Source organism: Papio anubis, chromosome 8 (genome assembly GCF_008728515.1).
Source record: "Papio anubis isolate 15944 chromosome 8, Panubis1.0, whole genome shotgun sequence".
In the NCBI taxonomy this organism is placed as follows: Eukaryota; Metazoa; Chordata; class Mammalia; order Primates; family Cercopithecidae; genus Papio; species Papio anubis.
Genome location: NC_044983.1, coordinates 75,029,329 through 75,039,272, shown reverse-complemented (window position 1 = coordinate 75,039,272; position 9,944 = coordinate 75,029,329). Strand labels below are relative to the sequence as shown.

General features: G+C 38.3%; 1 long non-coding RNA gene across 2 annotated transcripts in view; it reads left to right on the top strand.

The window, feature by feature from the left end:
• Nucleotides 1–2,046: 2,046 nt before the first annotated feature.
• LOC110743967 overlaps nucleotides 2,047–9,944 on the top strand; it is a 33,891-nt gene continuing 25,993 nt past the window's right edge. For both annotated transcript variants that reach the window (XR_004185859.1, XR_002523869.2), the window contains exon 1: nucleotides 2,047–8,193. This is a non-coding gene — a long non-coding RNA (uncharacterized LOC110743967). The remainder of the gene's footprint in view (nucleotides 8,194–9,944) is intronic.

Sequence of the window (9,944 nt, the reverse complement as noted above, 5' to 3'; positions counted from 1 at the left end):
CATAGTTTCTTTTGTTGCAGATGTGTCAGATTTGAACATCTATGCACTTGCAGAGTCATTTGTCTTTCCAGGCAACCCACCAAAATAACTGCCAGGACTCTAATGCAGCCTGGAGAGAAGGTACTTTTGTATCTTTTGTTTACCAATGTAGCTGGTGGCTCTAGAACAGTGTCTGGTACATAGTATATGGTCGATAAGTATTTGTTGAATAAATGGAACTGAAATATAGTCTACAAGTACCTGCTGGTTACCCTCCATGTTACTTCATATCTCCTACCAGGTACTTATTTCCCCTACTGTCTCCTTTGCCTAACACAGCTGCGGTTGCTGCTGCATCCTCTGTGCTTTGGCAATGGCACAATTCCCTTCTACACTCATATTCCTGTTGCAGGCTTGGTTCTTCTAGCTCCATTGAGCATAACTGACTAATTCAGACAGGTTCAGCTTCCTTGAGAAGGTTTGCACAATTAGAATTAATTCTATTACATGAAAATTTTGAAGGAAGTGGAGAGAGGACACCTTTATCTATAATGGTTTGGGTAACTGTCTTCACTTGGAATTTTAAAAAAGGAATGACTACAGGAATTGGATTTTTTCCAGCCTATGAGCAGAAGCCTGCTGAGAGAATTTCTCACAGTACCAAAGGCCAGGAAAGGACCTAGGAGTGTAACAGCCTCTGAAGGCACAGTGTTACAGGAGCTCACAATAGCAGACTGAGCAGGACACCTGTCTCTTGTCAGTCAGGATAAAGCTCCTGAAAGCAACATGGGGCTGAGAGGCAGGCTAGGTGCCACAGGGTCTCTGTGATGTTGGCAAGTCTCCTCAGGTGCTGTCAGATTGGAGGTCAACCACCTCCATCACTCACTTTGATTTCCAAGGGGCTGCAAACTCTTAGAGTTGCAAGATGGGGAGCCTCTTTCAGTAACCATTACTGCCTTTGTCATCAAGATAAGGACCCTCAGAATATCAGATACCTTGTGATCCACTCCCTTCCTACCTCCCCAGGCTCCTCTAAATTTATCCTATTCTCCAGCTGTAATACACTTCTCCAAATGATGTCAATTGTTTCATGTCATTTAGCACCTGTATATTTGTGTTGCATACCACTTCTGACTCCAGTGATTTAATTGAAATGATGATTTAATACCCAGGACATTTGGACAGTCCCATCTTTTTTCTGGATCTAAATTAGCCAATCCATTTATCTTCATATTTTACCAAGTAGTGAATTGCAACACACACACACACACACACACACACACACACACACACACACCCTCAATGACATATATTTGAGCTTTACCTAACATTGAATTTTACCCCAACCTTAAAGTTAATTAACATCTCTGAAGTTGGCTGCTTCTCTTAAATTTTATTACTATCTGTGACTTAACCTCACACCTGAACTTACTCTTGACCATCACCCAAATCCCAGCCTCAACTTGTTCCTGAGTGAAAAAATGAGTTAAAGCAGAAATCAGTGAATTAATCGCCATATGTAAAATTCTGCAGGGAGTGTAAACCATCGTTCTTAGAGGAGTTGCTTAGCTGAGCTCATAGGTGTAGATTTTGGCAACAATTCTTGAAGGACAAAAGGATAGACTTAGTATTAAATAAGATAATTTCTAAACTTAAAATAGCAATTCTCTTTAAATAGGACAAAACTCAAAAAGGGTTAGGGATGATTCCTTAAACATCACTTAAACAGAAAAGCAGACAAATCCAGGATGATAAATGCTACTCAGAGGCTGTATTATTCTGTTCTTGCATTGCTATAAAGAACTAACTGAGACTGGGTAATTTACAAATAAAAGAGGTTTAATTGGCTTACAGTTCTGCAGGCTGCACAGGAAGCACGGCTGGGGAGGCCTCAAGAAACTTACAATCATGGCAGATGGCCAAGAGGAAGGAGGCGTGTCTTACCTGGCTGGCCCAGGAGGAGGAGAGGGAAAGGGGAGGTGCCACACACTTTTAAACAACCGGATCTCATGAGAAGTCGCTTACTATCATGAGAAGGGCAAGGGGGAAGTCCATACCCATGATCCAGTCACCTCCTACCAGGTCCCTCCTCCAATATTGGTGATTACAATTTGACACGAGATTTGGGTGAGGACACAAATCCAAACCATACCAGAGGCTAACTAAATTACTCCTCCAGCCTGGCCTTGACATCTTTTTCTGCCCAGTATTGCCCTTGATTCAATAGGACTTGTGTTTCCCATTTGGTGCTTGGCATACTAAATACATGTATAAATTACTAAACTGAAATTAAACACCATTATTCTAGGCCTTTTTAAAGTAATTGTTTTGAAAATCTGAGGAAAGTCACTTTTCCCCCAGAAAAATGCATATAACTACATACACATGTAATTTTGCCTTCTATTTCAGAAACTTCAGTGAGCCACGGACCCAATATTTAGAAACCACGAATTAGAGATATTAACTACTCTAGGTAACTGGCTCAGAGAGGAACTCTGTTTATAGAATATTCTCCAGGCCAGTTCTCCTTCTTCTGATATTTTTAATTCTGGGTTTTTCTTTCACTGAATACTCTTGTAACTCTTATCTCTGTGGTCATCTAAAGAGCATCTCCCTTAGGTGATCTACAGCAGAAACATCATGAATTATGTAGACTACACTTACCTGAGGCTTCTTTCACTATTTTTAGTTCTGCGGAGGGACATTATATATCTGTCCTCATGAGATGATTTTGTGAGATAATTAAACCAGTTTGTGGCCAGATTCTTGCAGCTACTGAGCATCTTGAAGTTGTAGGCTTCTCTCATTCCCTATATACATATACACACATATCACCGTCACCAGCACTATATTTAGAGATATCATCATTTGAATAAAAATACCTTTGACTTATGTACGCTATCTCTTATATTTCACTAAAATGGATAAAGTAGTAATTATACTCATGTTATAGCTTAGACAACTAAAGTATTGATCATATAGTCAATTTCTCAACAATTCACCACAAATCTGTGATGGCTAAGATTAAGACCCAGATCCCTGGTACTGGAATCACCAACTTTTCCACCAGTATTCCTAGCTGTGATTTGGGTCTTTTTGTTTTTTATCACCCAGTCCAACTCAGTCCCAGAGGGCTCCATAATCCTTCACCATTATGCCCTCTGAGGAAAGGGCATTTCAGCAATGGCTTTGTATTACCCCATGTAAGGTCAAATTCCAGGGCTGGCTTATTCACTTCCAATGGAGAGTTGCTCAGTCACATAAATTTCAAATTCCTTTAGATTTCTTGCACAATCACACTTTCCACCCTTCCTTTGCACCTCAGGAGCAGAGTTACATTCTTCTTCGGTTTATACCCTAGAAGATATTTTATCATTGCTGGTCTCTACAACCCCATGTCTGTTTTTATCCTCAAATCTCTTCTCCTAGGCAACCATTCTATTTAATATGTATCTATTTTTTGATTTGTGTATTTTCTACAAAACGTATATTGCTTTGTGCATGTGTTTTTAATGTAAGTTATATTATACTATCGTTGCGTTAGGATAATACCAGATGCAATCATAAATAATGTCCAAATTTTAGTAATTAAGCACAGTAAAATTTCTTGTTCACAGAACAGTATTATTGGTGTTGCTGGTTGGGTAGCTCTTCTCCATGCAATTATTAAGAAACTTTGTGTCTCCACCACCCAATGCAAAGGCTCCCAATATCACCCTGAGAGTGGCTTTATTCAAGACAATTGAAAAGGGAACAGAGCATGGAGAATTGCCAAGTGTATACAATATTGTTGTAATCCACTTCTCTTTTCCCTGGTGTTTCAGGCACTAATTATCATAAAGGATTCCTTTTTAACCACTAATTCTTCAATTACCATTAATACTGCGCCCGGGAATTATGGAATACATGGATTGTGTATTACATGGATTGCCTTTGAAATGGAAGGCTTCTTCAGAAAATAGTCAGTAGCTGAACAAACCTTCACTCATGATTTTCATTTATATATTAATTCATTCAACAAATATTGCTTTTGAGTTCTTCACTTTGTCAAGTACTGTACTTTTTTTTTGAGGAAAAAAGTCTTATATGATAATTTTACATAAAAATACAATTCCCCAAACAAAAGAGATGATACAAAAGTTTTACGGTTTATTGAAAGTATCAGAAGAAATACTGCTTGAGCTCAGAAGAGGGTGTAAATAATTTTGACAAAAAATTTAGAGAAGGGTTTATATTTATATTTATTGCATTTAGGCAGGAGAGGAAGGAGGGAAGGACATTGCAGAAAAAAAGAGTAAGGTTACAAGGCTTGAAGGCATGAAAAAGCAGAGCCCGTTAATGGGATGGCTGCAGCATTTGGGACAGGGGACAGATATGTAGGATCTGAATGTCAACTTAGCAGTGTGGACTTAATTCTGCTACCAGAAGTCTAGAATCGTAAGTAGTCTCTAGAGAATACCAGAGTTCAAGTGTAGTTTTGCAATTCAGTTGAAATTTGTACACTTGAATTTCCTGATTTGTAAAATTCCCTTGGTGATAATGCTTGATTTTCACCTGGCAATGTCATTGTGAAGCTAAAAAAAGGGATGTAAAATTCTCTTACACAGTTTACAGCTCTTTATAGCCAAGAGCTGTTATTATTTCTATCACTCATTGGGAAATATGGCACCTAATGAGCTTCAGCCATTATGCTGTGCTACCTTCCCAGAGTTTACATCTTGTGATGCCTCTTATGCAGTTAAAGATATACACAAAGCAAGCCATATACTATTTACAGTTAAATATAAATAAATATGTTTTTAGCTGCATAAAACATGACTGTGTATATACTAAATTTATTTTAGTGGTTGCTGAGGATGGCGAAGTTGGATTTAGGATGATGGAGTAGATGGGGCTTTGAATGTATTTGTCATTTCTTCTGTGAAAAAAGAACTTGAACCTTTATAACAAATGATTATCAGCAATATATGGTGTTTATTTATTTTTTTGTCAAATTAGTTATAGTTTTAAAATTTCTTACAATAGAAAGTTATAATTAGCTTTCATTGAATAGGTTGCAGAACAAATGTGTAAAATATGATAAATATGATCCCGATTTTGTAAAACACACATATAAAGGACAAAGAATATACAATGATATGTTAGCAGTGGGTTATTTTTGGGTGGTGGGATTATAGGTAGGTCTTCTTTCCCTTTTATGCTTTGAATAATAGTTATTACAATAGCACAACAGTGAAAATAACGAAAAAGTGATTAAGTTATATTCCCCCAAAGCCAGACCTGATAGATCCATACAGTCTAACTTTAGAGGGAATCATCTTAAATTCTTCCTTTCACCATCTCCTCAATGAACAGTCTCTGAATCTTTTTTATCTTCTTCATTTGCACCACTTTTCCCTAGTTCAGATTAACAATGTCTCTGCTGAAGAGTAACAATAGCCCTGTCACTAGTTTCCCTGTTTCTAACTAATTCTTTCTAATACACCCTGCACAGGGTGGCTAAGTTGTCTTTCTGAAGAGCCAGGCTCTTCATGACCCTCCACTTCCAATAATCTTCAGGATAAAGTTCAAATTTATCAGAAAGCACATTAACACCTTCTTGGCCTCATTTTTGCTTTAATTCTGTGCCTCGTATCTCCTGCAACATCTTCACCTTGACTCCTTTCTCCAGTCATAGCAAATACCCCTGGAGCACAAATGATAGGAACAAGCTGGTGCTTCTCCTATAATACACTTGTCTCCTTCCCTGGTTCTCACCCTACCCCACTCTCTGTCCATTCTGCTTGGCTGACACCTCTCCTCATCTTTTACAGGTTAGTTATTTTATAAAAAACATTTACTGAACTATGCACACTTAGCTGAGATAGTGGCAGCCTTCTGTTTTCCCACAACTTATATTCGTAGTATTATACTTATCCCTCTGGGATCAATCACTGATTTTTCTGCCTGTTTCAGAAAAAATCTGAACCAGATTTTAGGTAGCTGTAGGGTAGGAATTCTGTCCTAGTACTTTAGTGCCTAATCCTAGGAAGTGCTTAGCATTTTGTTGAATGAATTAATATAGTTTGGCAGCTAGCTGCCTTTTTAGACTGGATTTTAAAGAGGACATCCTCCTGACACGTTGGTGAAGGACAACTGGGCAGACTTGCCAGGAGGATCTTCCTGCAGTGAGGAGGCTGGGTTTGCATGACTCAGCCGCAGATCACTTTTGCTTCAGATCCTTCTCACTTCTGCAGTACACGGGAGAACTGACCTACATTCAGAATCACTTTATAATTCCAGAATTAAACTCAAATGTGTAATAGGAGAGGAACTTGACTCAGTACAGGCAAACAACAGTGTTCAGAAATTCTGGATATAGAATAAAGAACTGAAGAAGCAGGAGTTTCTGACAACAACAGTTCAGAAAGTAGGACAGTGTAGACAAAGTTCCTTGGAGGAAAAAGGGATTCAATGACTGGAATTTTTGATCTTTTCCACATAGTTCCTTATGTGAAAATGATATTTTTGAATCTTTTTGACTATGGGGAAAATGTTGGTGGAATATTCCCTTGCTTGGAGTTGTTCTGCTATATGTGCATTGGTTGTACCCAAGGATGATGCTTAGTAGTTTTGAATACAGAAAGCTATAATGTGATACCAGCAAAAGACATAAATCTAAGTCCAGCCATGGAGGTGGGAATTACTGTCAGGTTCAACTTTGGGTTGTGTATTCTAATTATATAATATCACGAATTTATCAAGCTGGACATAGTATATGTTCGTGATCTAAAATGACTTCAGATTTTTAAGAAACACCAAGCAAAACTCTTCTCCATAGGTCTTCTGCTCTGGAAGAATCAGCCCCAGAGCTGATGCTATGTCCTCATCAAAATGTAGAACTGGCTGCACTGGAAGACACCCTTCTCCTTCTACCAGGGACCCAGACTGTCACACAAGGTAGACAAAAGTTCCCTGATGACCATTCATCCTCCAATCACCACCATGGACACCGAGCCCAAAGGTGATGAAGCAAGAGTATCCAGCAAATATCCAGAAGCTGAAGGCATTTTTAATTTCAGTCTCAAGTTCATTCTTGCATTCATTCAGACATTCTCTCCTTTAAGACACATTTTTTTTAAAAAAACTAATTTTCTTGGCCAAATCTCAGACTGGGCTTTGAGATGTAATCAATGCCAATCTCTGCTACAGTTTGCTTCCCTCAATTTCTAATTACTTTAAAAAACAGCTCCCTCTTTGCTTCAAATTAATGTTTAATAAAGAGATGCCAATCAGATCTTATTATCAGTCTTCTTATTTTTAAGTAAAAAATGATTATTAAGTGATGGTGCATTATGAAATAATAACTGAAATAATATTAATAATTAACATACTCAGTAGTTGCTGTGAGCCATACACAGCTTTCAGCATTTTAAATACTCAAGTAAGTTTACTACAACTCTATAGGTAGGTGTTATTATTATTCTTGTTTTTTAGATGAGGAAACTGAGACACAAAGTAGTTAAGTAATAGCTTCTTCTAAATTTATAGAAAACCCTATAGCAATAGTTAACTAGGGCAGGTACTACAACTAATAGTAGCTAGAGAAATCAAGCCAGAGATCTTAAGTGACTCTTATGAATAGAAAAAGATAAAGAAAAGTTAACAATAAGGCATTTGTGGTTATCTCTGGATTATAAGAATGTGGTCATTTAATCTTCTTATTGTGTTACCTGAATCTTTAACTTTCTACCGTGCATACATAATGCTCATGTGTTAACCCATTTTGTATAGTGATAACATAATACCTAAGAATGGGTAATTTATAATGAACAGAAATTTATTGGCTCAGAGTTCCTGATATTGGGAAGTCCAATATCAAGGTTCCAGCATCTTATGAGGGCCTTGTTGCTCTGTCATCACAAGGCAGAAGGTGAGAGAACAAGAGGAGGCTGAAGGCTCCTTTTTATTATGACACCAGTCCCAACAATGAGGGTGGAATCCTCATGGCCTAATGACCCCTTAAAGGTCTTTTCTAATGCTGTTAGAGTGGCAATTAAATTTTGACCTAAGTGTTGGAGGGTACAGATGTCCAAACCACAGCAGCTTATCAAGTAATAAAAGTTTATTATTAATAATAAAGATAACCTACTGGAGACATATATAAAACCTTCAAATTATAGAAGAACTGTTGGAGCAGAGAAGAGAGGATAACACCCACCGTTTGGGGGTCAGGTAAGGATTTATAGAGAAAATAACCTGGCATTGGTCTGGGAAGAACGAAGAGTTTATGTGGCAGAGAAATGGTGGGAAGGACATACTAAGCTGAAGGAATGGGGTTAACAGAGATAGGAAAGAATAGGACTTGCATTGGATGAGAGTGGGAGGTAGGGTATCAGGGAGTCATTGGGGAGATGAGACTGGCACCCTAGTTTGGATTGAGAAACACAGGCTTTAGAGGCAGAAGTTCTGGGTTCAAACCCATCATTGCCACTTTGTCCGCTGCATGAACTTGGGGAAGTCACTTGGGCCTTTTCTACTTTGATTTCCTCTAGTTAAATGTGTATTGTGGAGATTCCTGTCATGCTACCTCAATGGGTTATTGTGAGGCTCAAAGGAAATGTAATATTATAAAGATTATATAGATAGACATTATATAAATGAAGGCATTGTCTACAATACCTATTGGAAAATGTCTTGCTCTGTTGATACATTATGCTCTGACTCTCAGCTGCTTTCTGATCACTTAATTCTTTATCATTCTGGGTCTTGCCCCTATACATTATGGTAAGCTGGAGGGACCAAAAACTGCCGCTTACATTCCTTTTATCCCGTCCACCACTCAGAACAGGGCTTTGTTCTTCATTGTTCAAAACATGCTCTTTGTGGTTTGATGGCATTTTAATCTGTGTTGCTACGCCAGTATAAGGGCCATTCATAGGTAAATAATTGTTTTTTCTCTGGAGATGATAAAGGTTGGTTAATTGGAATATTTGCATGCCTCTCTCAGTCTCCCTGATCTGTAACCTACTGTATATAATTATATAGAACTTTCCAAAGAATAGTCTACTCACTGCCCCGATTTTCTCACTTCCCACTACTTTTTATTCCATAGCCTCTGGTTTCCATCTTTTGAAACTCTTCTTATAAGGTCACCAGTGACCAAATAATCATCAAACTAAAGTGGTCTTTTTGGGATTTACTTACTTTGTAACTTTGTTTTTTCAGGTGACACTGCCAAGCACACAGACTACCTTTTTTGGCTCCTGAGACCCCTCATGTTCTATATAATGTTACTAATTCCTTGCAAGACATCCTCTTTTCCTCCACAATCTCTCTAAAATGTTGGGGAGACTCTTCCCCCTGCATGTACTTCTTGACTAATCTTTTCTGTTATAATAGTTTATTCCTCAATTTTGTTGGTCAACCAAATTTACATCTATAGCCCCAAATATTTTGACATGGTCTGGCTCTGTGTCCCCACTCGAATCTCATTTTGAATTGCAATCTGAATTATAATTCCCATGTGTTGGGGAAGGGACCTCCTGGGAGGTGATTAGATCATGGGGGCACTACCTCCATGCTGTTCTTGTGATAGTAAGTGAGTTCTCACGAGGCCTGATGGTTTTATAAGGGGCTTTCCCCCACTTTGTTCTGCACTTTTCTCTCCTGCTGCCACTTGAAGAAGGGCGTATTTGTTTCCCTTTCTGCCATGATAGTAGGTTTCCTGAGGCCTCTCCAGTCGTGCAGAACTGTGAGTCAATTAAACGTCTTTCCTTTATAAATTACCCAGTCTCAGGTGTTTTGTCATAGCAGCGTGAGAATGGACTAATAGATATGTCTAATGAAATACAAACTTGTATGTGCAATTGCTGCCCTTATATCTCCTCTTAGCTGTCCAAAAGACACTTAAAATTTATGTTCCCAGAACTGAACTCATTTTTGTGTCACCTCTTATATTTTCTGTCATCTGGAGGCAGTAACCT